At 43.5% G+C, this 21,913-nt stretch overlaps 1 protein-coding gene across 4 annotated transcripts in view; it reads right to left on the bottom strand.

Moving 5' to 3' along the window:
• Sgms1 (sphingomyelin synthase 1) overlaps positions 1 to 21,913 on the bottom strand; it is a 257,314-nt gene that overhangs the window by 211,823 nt on the left and 23,578 nt on the right. For all 4 annotated transcript variants that reach the window (XM_029537492.1, XM_029537483.1, XM_029537493.1 and 1 more), the window contains exon 2: positions 8,986 to 9,064. The gene's annotated coding sequence lies outside the window, so the exon portion shown is untranslated. The remainder of the gene's footprint in view (positions 1 to 8,985; positions 9,065 to 21,913) is intronic.

Below are 21,913 nucleotides of genomic sequence, written 5' to 3' on the forward strand. Positions count from 1 at the left end.
TTTTTATGGGAAACAACTTAATGTGTCTGCTGCATTTTAATCTAAGGATTATATGCTTAGCCCTTAGAAAATTCCTTTTAGAAACATCAATAAGAATCTTTTTAAGCATTTTTTTTTAAAATCAGGACGCCCAATTATCATTTACACATTTATTGGTACTTAAGGCCCTGACATAAAAAGCCTCGAGCCCAAAAAGGCGAGGCAGCTGTTGCTGACTTAACAAGAAAGCCAGTATTCTCCTGGGACCATCTAAACGTATACCACACCTTGAAACAGAGTTAGAATGGATGCTCGCCCTGCAAGTGTGTTTGACCAAAGCCTGATGCTGCAAACTCTGACCTCCTTTTGTTGTTGGCTTATTTGGTTTGGATTTGGGTTTTTAATACTTCCAAATGGACATTAAGTTAAATGAGCAAATACATTTAGTGCCTCTCTTCAAAATTCTCAATACAAAAACCATTATTTCTTTGAAAAAGGCATAAATCTTCTAGAACAAAGATAGCAGGAACCAGATAGTAAAATCTTCAAGATGTTTTAAAGGTGGAAAATGAAGACAATAGACTTAGCGGACGAAAACAAGACACATCTTCTAATATGTGGAGCTCCATTTGCCTCAGAAACAGACTCCAAAACCATCAGGCATATAAAATATCTAATGTGAAAGAGAAAGTGGGGAAAGTGCAACTTGAAGCAAAAAAAATGGTGCAGAAAAATAAAATTTCAAAGGTAAAAAGTTAATCTCTGAATACCTACTTAGTTTATGAGAACACTCAGGGGCTATTAGCAACAGAAAATAAAATAAACCTGATAAATTAACAACTTTAGAAGGGTTCCAAGAAAAATGTAAGTTATCCTTGGGAAGAGGCTTTCAGAGACAAGTCAAACATCCTACAGCAGGTCCAGAAGGAAGCTGAATAAACAATGGGGGAAGCCAATACTGCAGCACGGAACATAAAAACAAAAGGAATGAGCATCTCCTTCCTGGTGCTGTGAACTCCGTGCCTTCCTGTGCTCTGGCCCAGATGCAGACAGGAGCAGGGGCTTATTTGGCTCACAACTCCACGCTACCTACAGTCCATCCCTGCAGGTGAGTCTGCCTGGGGACTCAAGATAAACAGCCACTTGACAAAGCAACAGTAGAGAGAAGAAACATCGTACTCTGTACTCAGCTCAGTAAGTCTCTCCTTAAACAAGACCCCGCACTAGCAAATGGTGCAGCCCACATTCAGGGTGGGTTTTCTTGCTTCAGTTAACCAATTAAGAAAATCCTCCACAGGTAGGCCCAGTGCCAACCGGAGCCACTCCCTCCCTCCTGGAGGCTCTCTTCTTCCCAAGTGCTCCTAGTTTTTGTCACCTTGGTAAACTCATCATCACGGTGCTCTTTGGACACCAGCAAAAAACAAACAAACAAACAAACATAACCGAAAAGCACGTCCCAATCACTGCAGGTGATCAATAAATCGCGTGACACTGCTGAATGCTTTCGCAAAAGACACAATAGAAGAGACCCTGTAAAGAACTGAGAATCCTTAGGCGCTAGTGTTCTCACAAGGAGCCTGAATGCTAGGAGGTGAGCAACGCCCTTCCTATCAGCAGCTCAGTGATTTCCAGCCAGGAACTCTACACCTAGCCAGGCAATCAATTATACATGAGTGTCACACTCTCAGGTATACAGCAGCTCAGAAGTCTTACCTCCCATTTGCAAGTTGTTAGAAAGCTTGCAAAATTAGAAGGTAAAAGAAGAAAAATCAGAATATGGGCTGGGGGAAGGAGGAAAGCCAATCAGAGGCATGATACACGGACTACTCAGAGGGGACCGGCTAAGAAAGAAGCAGAAAGCCCACAGCACCGCCCACGGCACCGCCCACGGCACCGCCCACAGCACCGCCCACAGCACCGCCCACAGCACCGCCCACAGCACAACAAGGGATGGCTCCAGGTGTGAGTCCTTCAAGATGAAAGCAGTATGTGTTAAAATATAGCCAGAACCCCCTGTAGAAAGCTGTGGTTATTCATACATGTCTTTAAAAAGTGACTGATTTTTTTTAAATCAAGATGCAATGTAGCCAAGCTGTTAAACAAGGCATTCGTGGGTCCTATTTACACAAAACAAGATAAACCACCAGATAAGGAATAGCATAAAGGGACAGGACCCTTTAAAACAAAGAAACAAAACAACAATAACAAAAGCCTACACTTTTAAAAGAAGACAATATTGCATCTTCTCGGGACTAGAGGCTGGGGAGTATAGAGGAAGGGAACCTGCTGGGGATTGAACCTGGGTTCCTCTCTCACTTGGACCACTTATTACACGTCACACTGTTCCATCACGTGATACATATTTTCAAATAGTCAAATTCATGAAACAGCAAAATGATTGACAACAGAGCTTAGGGAGCAAGCAAAACTAGTTGTGTGATACAATTAGTGTTTCGCACAATCAAAGAAAATGAGGCTATCAACTTGGGGATGGGGAAGACAATCAATGGACTCAGACCATAGCTTGGGAGAAAGGAAAGAGGGAAAAGTATATAATTTTGTTTCAACTAAAAACATGTTTTAAGGTTTTAAAAGATAAAATACCAAACAGGATAATCAAACAAGAGCTAAGGTGTTACCCAGCCCATAGAAGCTAACGATATTATTTTGTTGCCGAGATTACAGAACATGAGGGTGACCCTGCTTTCCCAGGCTAACAGCAATGAAGTAACTGTTAATATATAATCCCAGATTGCTCAGCCAGGCAAAGGCTCCACAGGAGCTAAGAATAAAGTCGGGGAGAGTTAAATCTAAGAACCTACTACGGTTCCCACAGGCATTTGGTAAGTTCGGGATCTGTCTACAGAATTCGAAGTTACCCAGCACTCGGGAGGCAGAGGCAGGCGGATTTCTGAGTTCGAGGCCAGCCTGGTCTACAAAATGAGTTCCAGGACAGCCAGAGCTATACAGAGAAACCCTGTCTAGGGGAAAAAAAAAAAAAAAAGAATTCGAAGTTAATCCATTTACCCTCTGAGTACGTGTACATTTGGAATGCAATTATGATCATAAAAGCAGGTGTTGAAATTAATACTCAAACATTACCACCTCCTCCTGTTAAAGAGACAGTAACAAAGGAGAGTTTGGACACTAGGTGTGTAGTCTCACTATGTGAGACTCATCTGGAATTCCTGACAGTATGTCATTGTAAATGATCTCTTGTCAAAAGGAAGGCTAAAAAAAATAATAAAACCCCCCAAGGCAAAGGCACAGCTCATTCAAGGCATATGTGAGCTCCTCCCACATACCAGGCAGTTGCCGTCAGTGGAAACTGTACCGTAGGGCAGTGTCATGAAGGGAACTGGGAGTCTGGCCATGAAATACGCATTGTAAATACTGATTAACACCACTTTTCCTTAAAAGCACTGCATGGAGAGCCAAAACTGTTTTCCACCAAGTTTTTCTTTGCTCTGATAGCTACAAATGTGGGAGCTGCCTTGGAAATTACTAACAGTAATACTTCGGCTTTCAGAGTCTTGAGTCTGCAGTAAATACAAAGAAATCTTTGTTGCTGTCCTCAAAACACAACATGACCCTCCCGAAACATCTGCAATCCAAGAGAGAGCCTCCTACATTATAAAGAAAATAATTCTCAGCAAGTGTGGAAAAAATATTCTTAATAGGGAAACAGTGACTCCCTCTAGACAGAGCTGGCTAAAAGCCCAAGAAACAATAAGACAGTCCAAACCTAAGACGGTTAGCACACCTAACATCCTACTGACACATCTGAATCCCACCCCACCCCCAAAGGGTGTCTGTCATCTACTGCTCTGATTTGATTAAACAAGCGACCAACATTTCTGAGTGAACGCTAACCCTAGAAGTGCCTGGCCATCCCCACTCAAGTACCTTCCCACCAGGGTGGAGCAACATCAGCAGAACAGGAAGAGCGCTCAACTCGGTAGAGTGAGTAGCCACACTGGCCTTTGGGAAGGAAGGCACTTCTATAAGCAGATCTACATTGTATGGGTTCCTCATCTCTGCTTCCTTCATTAATTATTAACTCAAATGCCCTGAAGTCAACTCAAAGGCAAGACTTGACAACATTGACCCTTATGGGCCACATGAGAGGACGTCAGCACAATGTTGGGGGATCGGGAGCCTAGCAACCATGAGGTACTATTAGAAATGCCCCATAAATACTCATTCATTTGAGCTTTCCCAGAACCTTGAGGGGTAAAAACCTTTGACCCCATCGAACAGTTAGAGAAATGGACACAAAGAGGTTAAGTAACATGTCAAGCTCATACAGCCAGACCCACCTATAATTCATTCATGTTCTTTATCACATGTTCATTCAGCAGCCCTAATATATCTTCTCTCAGTTCAAACAAAAGAATACACCTCAATGCTTTGCAAACCATAAAATGCATGTTAATTATCATCACAATTAGTGAACCTGCTAGTACTGAATGACCTTCCTGGTAACTAGCTTTCTGCATCAGTAAAGGCAACAACCAACCATTAACCTACTGTCTGTCCATCAGTCTGCACTTCCGCTCCACCTAAAGAAAAGTTACCCTCAAAGTTACCGAAGCACATGACCAGGATAATTCAACCACGCAGCAAGGCTAGCGCCCAGTCCCAGCCTCACACTAGACACACATGAAGTCACAGCCCCAAAGGCCATTTCCTGACATGAATTTGAAGCTGCTTTCAGGTCTCCACGCACACAAGCACACAGCCAAGATGGATCCTCATATCCCTTCGATTCCCCAGCCAGGCCCCTCTTTCAGAGAGATCCATCCCTGGGCTCCATTACCTACACACTAAGTAGGTAGTTTGAATTGGGTTTTCTGTTACATTCAGCCAAGAGAATCATCCTGATGCTTTCTGAAGCACATTTTGTTTTACTGAGCCATACTGACACGAACTTCAGAACTTTTATTTATTTTTTATTTTTGAAAATAAATCTTGAGAGAGAGAGAGAGACAAAGTAAAATTTAGCTAGATGGGCCGGGGAAGCCAACCCTCCGAAGGACCGCATTCTTGGTGAGATAATTCCACGCAGTTATAGAACAGGCCATCTTTCTTGTGCCACAGAACAAGTGATTTTTACCTATCGGCTTTTATTTTTCTTCAGGAAATGATTATTTAGGCTAGGCCAGTGGTGCAAGCCTGCAACCCAAGTCACTTAGGATACTGAGACAAAAGGACTGAAAACTCAAAGCCAGCTGAGGCTATGGGGGTTAGCGAGGAGAATTCTTTTTTCTTTTCTCTTTTTTTTAAAAAAAAATTTATTTATTTATTTTATGAACATGAGTACATTATAGCTATCTTCAGACACACCAGAAGAGGGCATCAGATCCCATTACAGATGGCTGTGAGCCACCATGTGGTTGCTGGGAATTGAACTCAGGACCTCTGGAGGAGCAGTCAGTGCTCTTAACCTCTGAGCCACCTTTCCAGCCCTAGGGGGGAGAATTTTAGCTACAGCGTTGTCTAGTTCATAGTTCTTGAAGGTCAGAAGCATGACACCAACTTCTGCTCAGTTATGGTGGGTCCTTGTGCAGATCAGTGTCAATAATGGCAGAGCACAAGCAAGTGTGGTGAGCAGCCTACAGAAGAGAGAGAGAGCAACGTGCATCCTTAGTAAGTTAAGCAGGGTCTCTGGGCTGTACTTATTGCTTCTGAAGGAAGCACCAGCAGGCCGCCCCTCTATCTGGTAAGACCTACCTCCTCTCAGCAGCAGCACATCACAAATCCCCAGGATGTGCACCTCTGGGGAAAACTGTAACTGCTAAAGACAATCAACTGCACTCAAGTCTGATGGCAGAACAAACCAGTGTGGACTTTACCTCACACACTCACTCGACTATTCCCAGACCGTCCTTCTCCGTGGTCCCTTCAGAAATCTTGAGATTGCAGAGGGAAGCACTGTTGCCCACCTATGCCCCTGCCTCCAAGTGGGGAAAAAAGCATTTCATTTGTGGTCGGATGACTCCAGAGGTGACGGAGAGCTTTAAGCTTTACTGACCCCTTGATTTTAGCACAGTGCTAAATAATTACAACTGCAACATCCCAATAAACACCCAGGCTGAAAGAAGGAAGTGTAGCCTGTGTGGTCTTTGGTGGCTCACTGACATAATCCTAGCTGGTCTGAGGACAGTCACAGGTGGTGGGGTGGTGAGAGGGCAGACCATGAAAGCCCAAGTGTCCCCAATAAAAGACACGAAAGCATTTATAAAAACTGCTAACTAGGTTACAACGAATGATATTTCTTAGAGAACTATAAAAGCCATTGCTTTGTGCTCCTTGTGGGGACGTCTACGGACTCCTAATAAACATAAATAATCATGTATGACCTTGAGCCAGGAAGAATAAGCATTCCAACACAGACCGATCTGTTACTCTACATTCCACCCGGTATTATCTTGGTTTGTTATGATTACAGAGGCCAGCTCGGCTTGCTGGGATGAACATGCCAAAAGCTCCCCTCCCTCTCTCAGGCCAGGCAGCCTTCACACAGCCTAGAATCGCCGCCCAAATGGTCTGGGTCTTAAAGCTGTTAGAACTGGTTTATGCCACACTACACGGTCGGTCTTCCTACTAAGGTAGTCACTGGATTGTATAGAGCACCTATATTATCAAATTTATAAAAACTAATTGAAACTTGATATATTAATTTTAAATTGAGAAACTGACAGTTTTGTTTCCATACTATATTTTGTTATGCCTCATAGAAAACACAAACCTAGAATGGAATTTTTAAATTCTCAAGCACCTCCTAAAAAGTGCACAAACTTTACCTGATTATCATCATTTTGTACATAAAATATGGTGGCACTTTAAATATTGTTAGATGAATGAATAAACAAACTTGATAAGCTTAGATTCTTATATGACCACATAGATATCTTTACTATATCTTTGCTTTAATGACATAAAGCAGGAGCTGGTATTTTGGAAAAAAAAAAAAAAGCAGGTCATAAATATTTTCAGCTCTGTGAGCCATACGATCATTTGTTGCAACTAGTTACCCTGGTTCTACTGTTACATAACACAATTTGTTAGCAAAGCAGAATGACCATAGTTGAATAAAACTTTATTTAAAAAAACAATTTGGCAATAAAAACATTTTCCCATAGGAAATGCTTTCTTATAATATATTCTTCTAGCCCTAACCTGCTTCTAAACTGAGCCAGATATACTTGGTTAGGGGTATATACTCAAATCTCCACAGTGCCTGCCAATTGCCTGTTCATTGAATCCCTGTTTCCAGCTTGGACTATGAATGCCTTTGAATTTACTTTTCTGAACTCCAGAGTTCAACTCCTCTGTGTCCACAACTGTGACTTCATGAGCACAACACAGGCTCTCAGGTACAAGGCACAGCTGCCATTCTCTTCCCCCTAATGCCTCACAGCAGCACCCACTAAGCTTTTAACTGTTTATTCACTGATGGCCTGTGTGAGAGAGTCTGCAGTCGGCCTGGGGACACTGCAGAATGACAGAGGCAGAGGAGGACACAGAGACCAGTGCCAGCAGAGAGTCACAGGAGCAGTCGGAGTCATGGCAGGACAGAAGAAACCACACAGAGCTCCGTGTGCCTGCATCTTCCGTCAAGTCAGGACTTCTTCACAAGCAGCAGTTGCTGGGCCAAGGCTGGATGTCCCACTGCTTCTCCATTAGAGCCATGGTAAAGATAAACTTCACTCAGTCTCCATTTCTGTGGAGGTGGCCTGGAGGAGCGCACCCCTTAAAGTGATCCATATCTGCTAGAATCAATAAATCATGGTCTTTCCTCACAGTGGAATGCTTGATCGCAATGAGAATGGGCATTCTGTAACCATGTGCAACAATAGGAGTAGTAGATGGCTCAGTAACAAAACATATAAAAATATAATCTCAGTTATACACTACACACGCGAGCGTGAGCACAAGCGTGCGCACAGGCGCATGCGCGCGCGTGCGTGTGTGGGTGTGTGTGTGTGTGTGTGTGTGTGCACACACACACACAAAGGAAAAATGTATTTATGCTGCTACAAATCAAGGGACCAGTACAGTATCTACTAGAAGGGAGATGATTTTTTCTAGAAGGGAGATATATATATGCATGTTTGATTTGCAAAGTTACCTTGAACTAAATATTTATAATGCACGTAGTTATGAAAAGCCTGGAATTCAGAACTGCAATCAGACCTAATGTTTAATGACTTGTAACTACAATCACTATAAGATTATAAAGTCCAACAAGTCCTTCATGGAAAATTTCTAGCTCGGGATCATTTCTAGCCTCTCTGGTACTGACTTTAACATTATTATTATCGATTTTATATGACCACTCATGATCTTTCCATGTTCTCATTTTTTTTCTTAATTAACCAACATTTGGTCATGCAGATCACAGAGGCTGGTTTACCCCTGAAGGCTCATCAGGAGGAGGGCTGTTACCACCATCCTCTCACCCAACCAACCAAACGGCAGCCAAGGTCGACCGGGGTTAGGGAGGTGCACTTACAGGAAAAGAATTCAGCACAAGAAGTCTGTCTAGTGCAGGGCCAACACCATACCTGTATATACACATGGCTCTTGTCAACCCAATCCAGACTGCTTAGCTTCCCACGAATTAGATACAGTTAAAACCTTTTTATTTCTGTAAATTATGGAAGGAGACAATTTCTGTTACACTCTTGTGTTTACTTATGTGATCTGGTCACATAATTTATGAGAGTTCTGAAATGCCACTCATGGGAGGCTGTTATTATTTTTAGAAGCTCTAAACATTTAGGAGAAAATGCCATGATATTTGCAACATATTCCCATGTATTTCAACAAAAATAATCAAAATGCTTTTTAAGGGGACAAACCTACCCAAACAGGAAAAAAAAGTAACAAAATGCTAACAACATTCAAATGTGGGTGTTGGGCACACGGTCCGTTCTGTCCACTCTCCAACAGGCTTGAGAATAACTCATAGTATAAAGCTGCAGACAAGACTCTACTCACCTTCCGTGTCAGTGGCTATCTTCTAAACAGAATCAAATGGCCAAGTCTGTCCTAGGGCACCGTTCTCTCTGCCTTCACCCTGCAAGCAACAGCAAGCGACGTGTTAGTCTCAAGGAACAATATGAAGGCAATGTTCTTTCAGTCAGTAGCTGTACTTAATATATGACAAGCCTTGAGATGAAAATATTGCTATATCTTAAAAAAACAGTGAAAATATGAAAAAGAAAACAATCCCATATTGACCATGGGAGATTCCAGCCTCCCTCACTCTCTTAGAATCAAAGCAACCTAACCATGAACTTCTTTTTCCTCCTCTCTCTCTGGCTTCATTTTAAGGTATTCTTGACAAAAACTGCCTTGATTAGGATATAGAGTGACATTCTGCCATATGTATACATATGTATACATCGAGTAACTATTACTGCAAGCAGCTAATTAACATAGCCATTACTTCATGTCCTTAATTACCTTCTCTTATTGTTTGTTTTGAGCCATGTCTGGATACATAGCCAAGGCTGGCTCGTTCCTCTGGACCCTCCCAGCCTGTATTCAGAGTGCCAGGGTTAAAGGTACCAGCCACCCACACTTGGCTATTAGTTATTAATCATGGCCATCATGCCCAACCTTCAGGCTTTGGCCTGGGCCTCCTTCTGACCTTGAATTTCTGAGATCATACATATCAGTTTTGTTTTCTTTTTACAATCAAAAACCACAGTGAAACTCCAGGTCTTCCTCAATTCCTCTGAGGCAAAGATAGCCAGACCCGGCCTATCCTAAGTCCAACTATATGCTCCCCAGACAGGCAGCTGGGTATGACCTAAGTGTTACCACGGGTCTTCTGCATTAGAGGTTCCTAACCCACCCAATCTTCCCCTACAATTCCCAGTGAGTTTACCAACCTCTCTCTAGAGAAAGCAACTAAGAGCCAAAGAAGGTATCTAAGAAAGATACTCAGGTAGAAAATAACGGAAATTAAATCCCTATCTAAGTCTTTCGACTTCTGAATCAGAGTTTGTCTCACTACACGCGGTTTGCTCTGCCCCAGGGATGATGATGCTCTTCCGAAAAGCAGCCCGGAGCCAAAAGGCCAAGCATCGCTCTCACCTGAGGGATGGAGCGGGTGTGTGCTACAACATGTTTCCTAAGAGAAGACATCCACAATCATGTTTAATAGTACCATTAGTCCCGTAATCACCACAATTACTATAATTACTACTAATAATTATACTTCCATGTAGACACAATAACCTTCGTGTCTTTTTGGCATTTTATACATATAATTCATTTTCCTCCCTTTTCTCAAAAGCGTCTGCCTAACTGAAGTAAACAACAAGCGTCACATGGAACACGGGTCACTTTTGTCTTTGCCACAATCGAGGGAAGCCATTGCTGGTGGACTCTCCTTTCCACCCACGGGAAAGGATGCTGCAACACAGCAGCACGGACTCAGCCCACACGTGAAGCCCAGAAGCAGAGGGGAGAACACAAACTCTCCGTGTGTGCGCTGGTGGCAAGGGCCTCTCTGCTAAGCACATGTCTGCACACAGTGGCTGCAGGTGATGCTTAACTGGTGAGCGAAGGCCCGAGGAGGGAGAGCTTGTGGGTGCGCCGTCCTGCCTTCTTCACTAGTCAGCTTAAACAGTGAGAGACACAGTGGCCTCCTCACCTGAGGCTTGGACTGCCTTCCAGAGATGTTGGGGTTCACAAAGGAGACTCACAAACTGCGTGAGTTCCAGGACCCCTAGGAATACTCTCTAAGCAGCCACTTCTACAACCACCCAAAACTAAAGGGGGAAATACATAAGGTCGTTTCTAGAAACCTCTATCTTCACTCAAAGATTTTGGGTGGTGGAAAGTTAAGCAAATAAGTTAACAACTTGAAAGTTGTTAATATTAAAATAAGAAAGAGAATGCCACTGATACTTAAATTCTTAAGGCGAAGAAAAAAAATCCCATTTTGACTTCCCTAGGCCATTTCCAGCTTCACTCTCATTTGTAGAGTTTAGGAAGAGAAGTGTGAACTGCTTCTCCATTCTCTTACAGGCAGCAATAGAGGAGGCCTGGGTATGATACGGAATGTTAACTTCATAATTATCTGTGTTCTGAAGACTCTTCAAAATCAGAAGTCCCAGATTTTTTGCCAGATGTAGAGGCAGACAAAATGAAATCTAGAGACCTGTAGTCCCATCTCTATCACCTAGCCTGATAACAGGTGTCAATGAAGTCCAATCCTCCTCCTCCTCCTCCTCCTCCTGCTCCTCCTCTTCTTCCTCCTCCTCCTCCTCCTCTCCCACTGCCCCACTACAGGGGCAAGCTCATCAGGCAGGCTCTCCCACCCAGGAGCTGCATTTCACACTGGAGACATTTTCCACCCTATACTGACTGGTAAGACATTTTCATTTAAAGTGATAATTGTATGATTACTATATAAAAATAAACATCTCCAGGTGGTGATGGTGCAGGCCTTTAATCCCAACACTAGGTGTGGCCCGAACTGCAACTCCGAAAGACCCCAAGTCAAAACCATCCAGTTAACCCCTTCCCACACTCCTGACCCCCACATGGAAGCTGTGAGATCACGCTCGGGGTTCAGTGAAAATTCCAATGTAACTGTCATGCAATGATGAGTACTGAAATAGAACACGCATGATGTAGGCTTCTGTTTGGGAGGCCATGTGTGTGCACTTTCTGACTGCATTTTCTCTGCTCGTTCTTCGGCACCTCCCCAACATGAAGACGTATCACTAGACTGAGTTTTGAACCAGTCATTCCTTTGTTTCTCTCTATGGTCTCACAACATACATATTCTCAATATGAGTATTGTATCCAATGTAAAGAAAACACACTGTACATTTTCTCCTGAGATTTCCTCTCCTTTAAGATCTAATGCCAAAACTTTATATGACCCAGCACAAGGCAAGGCCTGGGTCAAGTAATGGGAGTGGGTGGGTAGGGGAGCAGGGTATAGGGAACTTCCGGGATAGCATTTGAAATGTAAATAAAGAAAATAAAAAAAAAAAAAAATCTAATGCCAAGATTCATCCCTGTTGATTCATGTGGCTACGCCTCATTCCCTTTTTTTCCCCACCATTCCACATTTTTCACTGTGGGAAGAGGCTCACAATTCCCAGTGCTACTCTACTGCTGAGGATCCTGGGAGTTTTCAATTTCCAGCTGTTGTGAATAATGCTGCCATAATATTCTGGCACTTGTCCCCTGGTACCCGTGGCAAGTTTCTGCAGGCTCTACCTAGGGAAAGATGGCAAGGCTAGGGGCCCCACACAAGTTCACTGCTCTAAGCAAAGCCAAATTGTTTTCCAACATGTTTGTGTACAGTGGACTCTAGCTGCCTTTCCAGGCTCGCTCTAAGAGGCATGCTTGTTTTGCTAATTGCAGGGAAAGCTTTCAACCAACAAAAGGGAAAGCTTTCCTTGTGGCCACAACACTGCTGCAAATAGACAGTACTCCACAGCAGTGACCCAGACAGATGGAGCATATTAGTCACAGGACACTGTAGACTTGAGAATGCAGATGGAGATGAGCCAGTACCACACACTGACCATGGGGGTAAGGCCACTTCTAGACACAGGGTAAATGCAGAGCCTGTTTTCTTCCTGATGGATTCACAGTGTGGTCCTACCTTATTTCTGTGATGATAAAGGGGTGGGGGAAGGCTGAACTTGCTCACAGCTAAACTCAAAACTAAAACCAAAAGTCTCTACCAACAGTTCTTCTACCAGAGAACAGCCTTTGTTTTTCCTATTTTCACCTGTAAGATGGAACTATTGTATACTGCAACTAAGTTTTCCTTTAGTGTTTCTATTTAAAATTAAATGTTTTCTATAAAAAAGATGTCCTTTGCAGAGTTAGTTAATCCAGTTTCTAAGGTGGAAATGGCAACTTTATATAATAATCTGCATTTCTAGTAAAAATAAGATCACAGATTTTTTTTTTTGCATTAAATACAAGTAATGAGAAACTCTCCATCACCCCAGGTGATGGTGGCACACACCTTTAATCCCAGCACATGGGAGGGAGGTAGAGGCAGGTGGATCTCTGAGTTCAAGGCCAGCCTGTTCTACAGAGCTAGTTCTGGAACAGCCAGGGAAACCCTGTCTCAACATACACACACACACACACACACACACACACACACACACATCCATGCATCCCCCCCAAAAAAGTTCCTTCAATTTGGCAAGAAAGTATTTTTATACAAGCCAAGGAGTCTCAGAAAGATGTAACTAAAATGTTACCTAATGAAATCATTTGAATTCAATCTCTCAATAATTTGTATTTATGTCTTCAAAATCATTTACCTTGGAGCTAGAGAGATGGCTTGGCAGCTAAGAGCACTAACTATTCTTCCAGATAACCCAGGTTCAATTCCCAGTACCCACATAGAGGTTTACAACTGACTGTAATTTCATCTACATTATTTCTAGTTCTTCCTACATGGCTAGGAGGAGCATAGCCATTTTGTCCTTGAAGAAATTTTAAGCTGAGATTCTAAGAAAGTTGGCCAAAATAACATAGGCTCTAAAAGAAGATGCCAGGGGCAACACTTGAAACTCACCTAGAAGTTTAAAGTACATCTTCTTTCTAGAGTAGACGCTCCAGACCATCAGCTCTCAACCTTCCTAGTGATGGGACCCTTTAATACAGTTCCTCATGTTGGATGACCCCCCCAATCATAAAATTATTTTTGTTGATACTTCATAACTGTAATTTTGCTAGTGTTATGAATTGTAATACAAATAATTAATGTGCAAGATATCCAATCTGCAACCCTGGTGAATGGGTCAACACCCCATTCCCAAAGGGGGTCGAGACCCACAGGTTGAGAAACACTGTTGTAACTGATAAACTATCACCTGAACTTGGAACTGGGTAGGCAAGTGTTGACCTTGCCTGAGAATGGTCTCCATCAAGGACAAAAGACAGAGTCATGTGAAGATGCTGTGGTCTTCCTGACAAGCAGAAGAGCCCAGCTCCAGTACCACACGGGATCCGTCAGGCAAATGTCCTCTAGCACACGAGATCTACAAAATGCAGATATTTTATTTCAAAGCGCTATCGTAAGGATTCATGAGATCACCACGGAACTGCATTTGACACATAGTAGGGCATCGTACAGATACTTTTAACAGTGAAAGGTAAAAAGATAAGATTCTCTGGCTACTGACAAATACAAAAGTGGATGCTCACAGATATCCATTGGACGGAGCACACACAGGGTCCCCAATGAAGGAGCCAGATAAAGTACCCAAGGAGCTGAAGGGGTTTGCAGTCCCATAGGAGGAACAATATGAACTTACCGGTACTCCCAGAGCTCCCTGGGACTAAACCACCAACCAAAGAAAACACACCGTGGGACTCATAGCTCCACCTGCATATGTAGCAGAGGATGGCCTAGTCAGCCATCAATGGGAGGTGAGGCTTTTGCTCCTGTGAAAGCTCTATGCCTCAGTATAGGGGAATGCCAGGGCCAGGAATCAGGAGTGGGTGGGTTGGTGAGCAGGGGGAAGGAATAGGGGCATTTCAGAGGGGAAACTAGGAAAGGGGATAACTTTTGAAATGTAAATAAAGAAAATATCTAATAAATACATAAGTAAAATGGGGAAAAAAGGGATTCTCTGGATTTACTTAGCGGAAAAAGCAAGGAGCTGATTTTAGACAAAGCCTCATTCTTCACAATGAAGGAACTGATAAAATTTTGACAGCCATATATGTATCTAATGGTTTTTTACTAATACCAAGACTTATTAGTTCTGGGGCTGGAGAGATGTTTCAGCAATTAAGAGTTTTTGCTGAAAAAAAAAAAAAAAAAAGAGCCGGGCGGTGGTGGTGCATGCCTTTAATCCCAGCACTCGGGAGGCAGAGACAGGTGGATTTCTGAGTTAGAGGCCAGCCTGGTCTACAAAGTGAGTTCCAGGACAGCCAGGGCTACACAGAGAAACCCTGTCTCGAAAAAACCAAAAAAAAAAAAAAAAAAAAAAAAAAAAAAAAAAAAAAAGTTCTTGCTGCTCTTAATTCAAAGTAGAGGAATTAGGTTCCCAGCCCCATACGGAAGCCTCCCAACAGCCTGTAAACTCCAGCTCTAGAGCTAATGTGCCCTTCTTGCCTCTATAGACATCTGCACACACATGCCTATACACACAAACACACAGACACAGAGACCGGCACACACAAATAATAATCAATAAAGTCTTCAAAAGAAAAATGACGTCCTCATTCGGTACTACCCTAAACAGAATAACCTTGCCAACTAGATCGACCTTTTAGAGCATTAGTAAGCATTACACATTTTTATACAAACATTGGAACTGAAAGGACTCAAAGTAAAACATTTGGCTCATTTTTAACTTTTCTAGATCAGAGAACTCTTAATCACTCATTTAAAATAGCAGCTTTTTTTTTTTTTAAACCATATTTTGTTTCCTGAAAATCATCCTAAACTATCTGGCCAATGAGGAACCACTCTTGATTAAACAACCATTACAGCGAATGGCAAAATGGACTCTGGCAACACTGGATAAACCACAGTTCCAGGAGGTGAGCTCAGCTCCTCACAGCACCCCTATGCTGTACGTAAGAGGTATTTTACATATGAAATATGAACTTTGGAGCAGAGTGTCCATGTTAGTGCCTAGGAGTCACCATGGTAACGGATCCTGTTTGCACGCTGAGGAAGAACAGAGCAGCAGTAGCAGCTAGAAATTGGGATTGTAGTTCTGCACTGCAAAACTGAGTGCTCCAAGCATTCCTGAGCCACCGAGACTGGTCTGAGAAGGCCTGAGCCACGTGTTTGCTCTGGTATGTGACACAGAGGGAGTAAATGCCTACCAAGGGGACATTTTTCAAAGCAGATAATGAGGGGGAATAGAAACTACCTCAGGACAGTGTGAGCTGTGTGAAGAGAGCAGAGGTGGCCACTGCTCACGTTCTCTCCGTATGACAAGTCGTTTTGCTCTGCACATGCCTGTACTGGCCCATTAAAGAATACACTTGTATTTCTCTCTTCTGAGAGATCTGTAACACAGATACCTACTTCACAAATAAAGATACTGACTCTCATGGGTTAAAAATGACACACTCAAAGTCACGAACTAGTATACAAGTAAGGTAACTGGCTCAGACCATATTGTAGGTTCTCAGATGTCTCCCAAGCGTGGCCTCCTCAGCTCATAACCCTGAAGCCACTACTAATGCCCTATGGGTTTCGTCATAAAACCAAAATGAGATTATACATGCACACATAAAAACACACAAGCATATACTCATATGTCAGTATGTCTAGTCTCCCCTCACCCCCTTCCTTTCCTCATTCCTTGATCTTTAGAATATGCAGGGATAGATTGGCAGCTATGTTACTGTACTGGTTAATTTTGTGTCAACTTGACACAAGCTGGAGTTATCACAGAGAAAGGAGCTTCAGTTGGGGAAATGCCTCCACGAGATCCAGCTGCAAGGCATTTTCTCAATTAGTGATCAAGTGGGGAGGTCCCCTTGTGGGTGGTACCACCCAAGCTGGTAGTCTTGGGTTCTATAAGAGAGCAGGCTGAGCAAGCCAGGGGAAGCAAGCCAGTAAAGAGCATCCCTCCATGGCCTCTGCATCAGCTCCTGCTTCTTGACCTGCTTGAGTTCCAGTCCTGACTTCCTTGGTGATGAACAGCAGTATGGAAGTGTAAGCCCAATAAACCCTTTCCTCCCCAACTGCTTCTTGGTCATGATGTTTGTGCAAGAAGAGAAACCCTGACTGAGACAGTTACCATAAATAGTATGGTATAACCACCTGGAAGAGGACTACAATAATGATAGTGACAACAGAAAATATGAGCAGAAGATATATAAGCAACAAATGTCCAATACCACTATTGGGGAATGCAAATCAAAATCACAGTGATATACCAAACAGATACACCCAATGATGCACACCAATCAGAAGGGCTGTTCTTGTTCCTATAACCAAAAACCTGGTAAGCATCAACTGTAAGAGAGAAAGGACTTACTGGGCTCACACTTTGAGGGTACACATAGTCCATCATGGGGAAGGCATGATGGGAGAAGTGGCTGCGTTAGTGGGAACAAGCTACTTACCGATGTCGATAAGGACCAGGAAGCAGAGATAAGACAATGGGCGGAGCTGGGCTACAAAGCTCAACCCCTCCCCGTGCCTCAAGCCTGAGCTCCACTTCTACAACCGCCCATCAGCTGGGGACCAAAAGTTCAACCATGAGAACCTGTGGCTAGATCTACACCATAATATTCTGCTCCTGACCCCATAGACTCAGAGCTGTGGCATAATGCTTTTAACAAGCATTTAAGTCCAACTTCAAAGGTCCCTATCATCTTCCTTTAATTAACGAATCAATTGAACATGTACAAGTGTTTTGCTTGCGGGTTTGTCTGTCCTCCCATGTGCATGCCTGGTGCCCAAGAAGGCCAGGAGAAGGTGTCAGACCCCCTGGAACTGGAATTGCAAAGTGTTCTGAGCGGCCACGTGGGTGCCAAGGTTCAAATCTGGGTTCCCTGCAAGAGCAGCTACTGCTTTTAACTGCTGAGCCAACTCTCCAGCCCATCCCTATAGTTTTATCAGTTTCCACATGCATGGTTCAAAGTCCAAAGTCTGTTCTGAGACTTAAGATAATTCCTCAAATGTGCGGCCCTCAGGACAGCCATTTTCCAGCAGGATCCTCTGGAGGCTCTGTCTTTTAAGGCAGTAGCTTTCCAGCTAAATCTGTACTGCAGCCCCTGGAACTCTGATAAGAGAGGTTTTACTCTCAAGTGACCTTTCCTATGGTCACAATGCAAAGCCCAGGTTCCTCCTTAATGGCACTAATTTCTTTAACAATTACAGCCACGCTGTCTGCACCACATCCTCTCTTCAACTTTAGCTAGGTACACATCCCTCTTCCTCCCAGACTACACGTTTCCTGTTTCTTTTCTGTCTTCTGCTCTCTCGCACACTTTAAATCTCAATAAATGCTGTGTGCAACAACCACACTGCAATCTATCATGGTCTCTTGAAATTCCCTCTGCCAAACAAGCAGTCCATTGTTTTTTACTTCAATTTCACTCAAGCTTTCAGGACACAGGCAGAAATGCATGCAGCCAGGTTCTTTGTCAAATCAAACATCATTGGCCTCTAGCAAGCGCTTCCCGGTAAGAGTCCTTGCTTCTCTTCAGAAAGTCTTGAGTAAGCTCTGCTCCTAGAACTCGTGGGCTTGTCAATCCCACAGCCACAATCCTCCAATTCCTTCTTCACACCAATCCCCAAGACCTGACCACAAGATGAGGTTCATCACAGCATCAGCCCGGTCTTTTTGCGCTCACACACTTTCATTAAGATGAGCATCTATATCTTTTGTGATGTCCTTTATGGTAAACCAGCAAACTTAAGTGTTTCCCTGAGTTAATGTGCAAATGAGTGACACTGAGAGGGGTCGGGGACTAGCAAGTCCTGATGCAGAACTAGTCAGTTAGAAACACGAGCAAAGGAACCTGAAACGGGGACCAGTCTTGTGGGGCTGAGACCTTAAGCCACGGGAGATGTACCATCTTCATAACTGGGCAATGCTGGAGAACTGCCTGCCACATATCTGCTGCCAGAAGACACACAGGAAGTGGTATGAAAGAGAAAGTGTGTGTAGGTGAGGGGAAAGGGCCAGGTGGTGAGGTGTAAGCCTTTAATCCCAGCACTCTGGAAGCCAGCCAAAGAGGAAGGATATCTGAGTTCAGGACCAGTCAGATCTACAGTGAGTTCAGGACCAGTCAGATCTACAGTGAGTTCCAGGTCAACCAGGACTTCATAGAGAAACTCTGTGCCACCACCACCACCACCACCACCACCACCAAAAGTTTGTTTACAAAATATCCGGACTAAAGTACAGATCTCCTCTTCTGGCTATGTGACTTAAGGTAGCCTTTTCAACCTCCCCCAGAGTAGCACAGGGGTGGAGAGCTTTCGGATGATTGAGCATAGCCTAGGGCAGTGGTTCTCAATCTGTGGGAAGTGAACCCTTTGGGTTTAAACAACCCTTTCATAAGAGTTGCCTAAGAACACTCGAAAACACAGATGTTTATACCACAATTCATAGCAGCAGTAAAATTGCAGATACGAAGTAGCAATAAATTTTCCTTACATTTGGGGGGAATCACCATAACATGAAGAAGTGCAGTAAAGGGCGGAGGCAATAGGAAGGCTGAGACCCACTTGCCTGGGGGCGTGTGGAAGCTTCCATATATAGGCATGGCTGGTTAAAGCATTTGGCCCCTCTGGGTTGGTTTGAATGTCCATTGGCTCAGCTGTTTGTGAACACTTGGTTCCCAGTTGGTGGCACTGCGTGGGTAGGTTTAGGAGATGTGGCCGTGTTAGAGGAAGGATGTCATTAGTGTTAGGCCCTGAGGTTTCAAGGATTTGCACTACTCCTAGTTGATACTCTAATTCCCACCTGAGATTTAAGATGTGAGCCCTTAGCTGCTCCCAGCTGCCAGGACTGCCTGCTGCCTGCCTGCTGCCTGCCTCATTTCAATGGACTCTCATCTCTCTGGAATGGTAAGCTCAGAGAAGCCCTTCCTACACACTGCTTTGTCTGTGGTGTTACATCACAACAGAAAAGTAAGACACATCGCCGGGCAAGGTGGCACATGCCTTTAATCCCACACTTGGAAGGCAGAGGCAGGTGGATTTCTGAGTTCGAGGCCAGCCTGGTCTACAGAGTGAGTTCCAGGACAGCCAGAGCTATACAGAGAAACCCTGTCTCGAAAAACAAAACAAAAAAAACCAAAAAAAAGAAAAAAAAAAGAAAAGTAAGACACCCTCTAGTTGTACTTTGCCTACTCTGGAAAACACCTCACATCCTCCATGACCAGGGACCCCAGCCACCAGCCACTCCTTTCACTGCAGATTCTGTCTCTCAGGCAGCCACGTGCTAGGAACTATGAGCAGAACACACATACTTCTTACTGTATCACAATATGACAGTCAGTCTCCTGAATATCAGTCTTCAATTAACGTGTCAATTAGCTATTAGTTAGGACCTAGTGCGACCTGCCATGCGTAAGAAAGGCCCAATAGCTCTGTCCTCTGGCCAGTATCTTCTCTTGATCCTCCTCTGGGCAAACAGTGCAGGCAGCTCTCATCCACGAAGTTTTGATCTCTACAAATCCTCTTTCAACTGCTCAGCTTTGGATCAGCTGTCCTGTCTGTCCTGGAACCTGCCCCATCTCTTTTTCTCAAATCTCATCCCAATGGTGACTTCAGACAACCAGCCAGCCAGATATCCTCTATTTCTGCAGATTCACAGAGAATGTTCTAGTTTCTATACAGTTCCTTTTTATTTCCAGCCTCAAACTCACTATGTACTGTGGATGACCTTGAATTCCCCATCTTCCTGTCTTCACATCCAGCTGGATTACAAGTGTGAGCCCCACAGCAGTCTGTAATACCTACCTCTGATCTCATCTTTTACCTTGGATCATGGCACTGAAATGCATTCCTTGAAGGTAGTTCTTATTAGGGGCCATTAGTGTCGCTGTCAGAACCTAGCATGTTGCTGTGCAACAGCTGCCTGAGTTGGGACTATATCTTGGGAAAGAAAGGAAAAGGGACGGAACTGTAAACACTATAAAGTGTTTACTTTGAGCCTGACACTCACTGGGCACTGTCTTAAGTATTGAGCAGTGACCAGACAGCAAGGTCTCTGTAACAGTTACTTTTCTGTTGCTGTGATGAAACAACATGACAAAGACAACTTATAAAAGAGTGTTTAATTGGACTCGGGGTTCTAGAGGGTTTGAGTCCATGATGCAGAGCAATGGCATCATGGCAAGAATAGCTGAGAGGTCATTATCTCAAACCTCAGGCTGAAGAAGAGAGAGCTCACTGAAAATGGTATGAGTCTTTTGAAATCTCAAAGCCCTCCCCCAGTGACATACTCCTCCAACAAGGCTACACCTCCTAATCCTTCTGAAACTGTTCCACAACCAAATATTCAAACATATGCGCCTATGGATGTGATTCTCATTCAAACTACTACAGTCTCGCAGCTTACATTCTTGTGAAAATGAATATATAATATTCATGTGAAAATTATATATACACACACTATAAATACTGTGTGTCTGTGTGTGTGTGTGTATATGTGTAAGTATGTAAAGTAAACACATCCAAATATTCATATCGATGAAATTGGGTTCAGATGTTTGTTCAATGCATTTTAGGCCCTATTTTTCTCAATATCTAATATACTTTAAAGATGAAAAATAGTCTTTAGTGAGAAAAAATGAAATGAAAAGCGTCTGCTGTCTGGGGGGAGGTTCTTGCCAAGCTAACTCATTTCCAAGAATTCTGGATAAAGAAATCTTTACTGTAATCTACTTTTTTTAACATAATGCTTCACACAGAAAAAGCAATCAGAAGAGGGGGTTTGGGAGGGGTGTGTGGAAACGAACAGGTCCAGCCAACAGAATTCAACTGAATAACAAGAAGAGGTTCTCAAGGGCTGGAAAGAAGATTGTTCTGGGGTTAGGATCATATGCTATTCTTGCAAAGGACATGGTCTCATTTCCCTGCAAGCATATCAGGCGGCTCACAACTGCCTATGACTCTAGCCCCAGGGTATCAGCCACCTCTGGCCTCAAGTGCGCCAGCCCTTACATGTATACACCAACATACACCTATGTATACATAATTAAACATAAATGTTTTGTAAAAGACAAAGGTATTCTCAGTAGAGCTAAACTGTCTCCATCTCTATCCCCAGGTCCTCCTAAACAGTAATGGAAGGGAACAGAAGCGTGATGAGAGGCAAGGTGCACAGTGCCCTGGTCTACAGACGTGATTCCACAGTAAGCCTGTAGGCCGACATTAGCCCCTTCAAAGATGAGATGCATGTTCAAGACCTCAAACCATTTGCTCATCGTC

This window comes from Mus pahari, chromosome 1 (genome assembly GCF_900095145.1).
Source record: "Mus pahari chromosome 1, PAHARI_EIJ_v1.1, whole genome shotgun sequence".
Classification (NCBI taxonomy): Eukaryota; Metazoa; Chordata; class Mammalia; order Rodentia; family Muridae; genus Mus; species Mus pahari.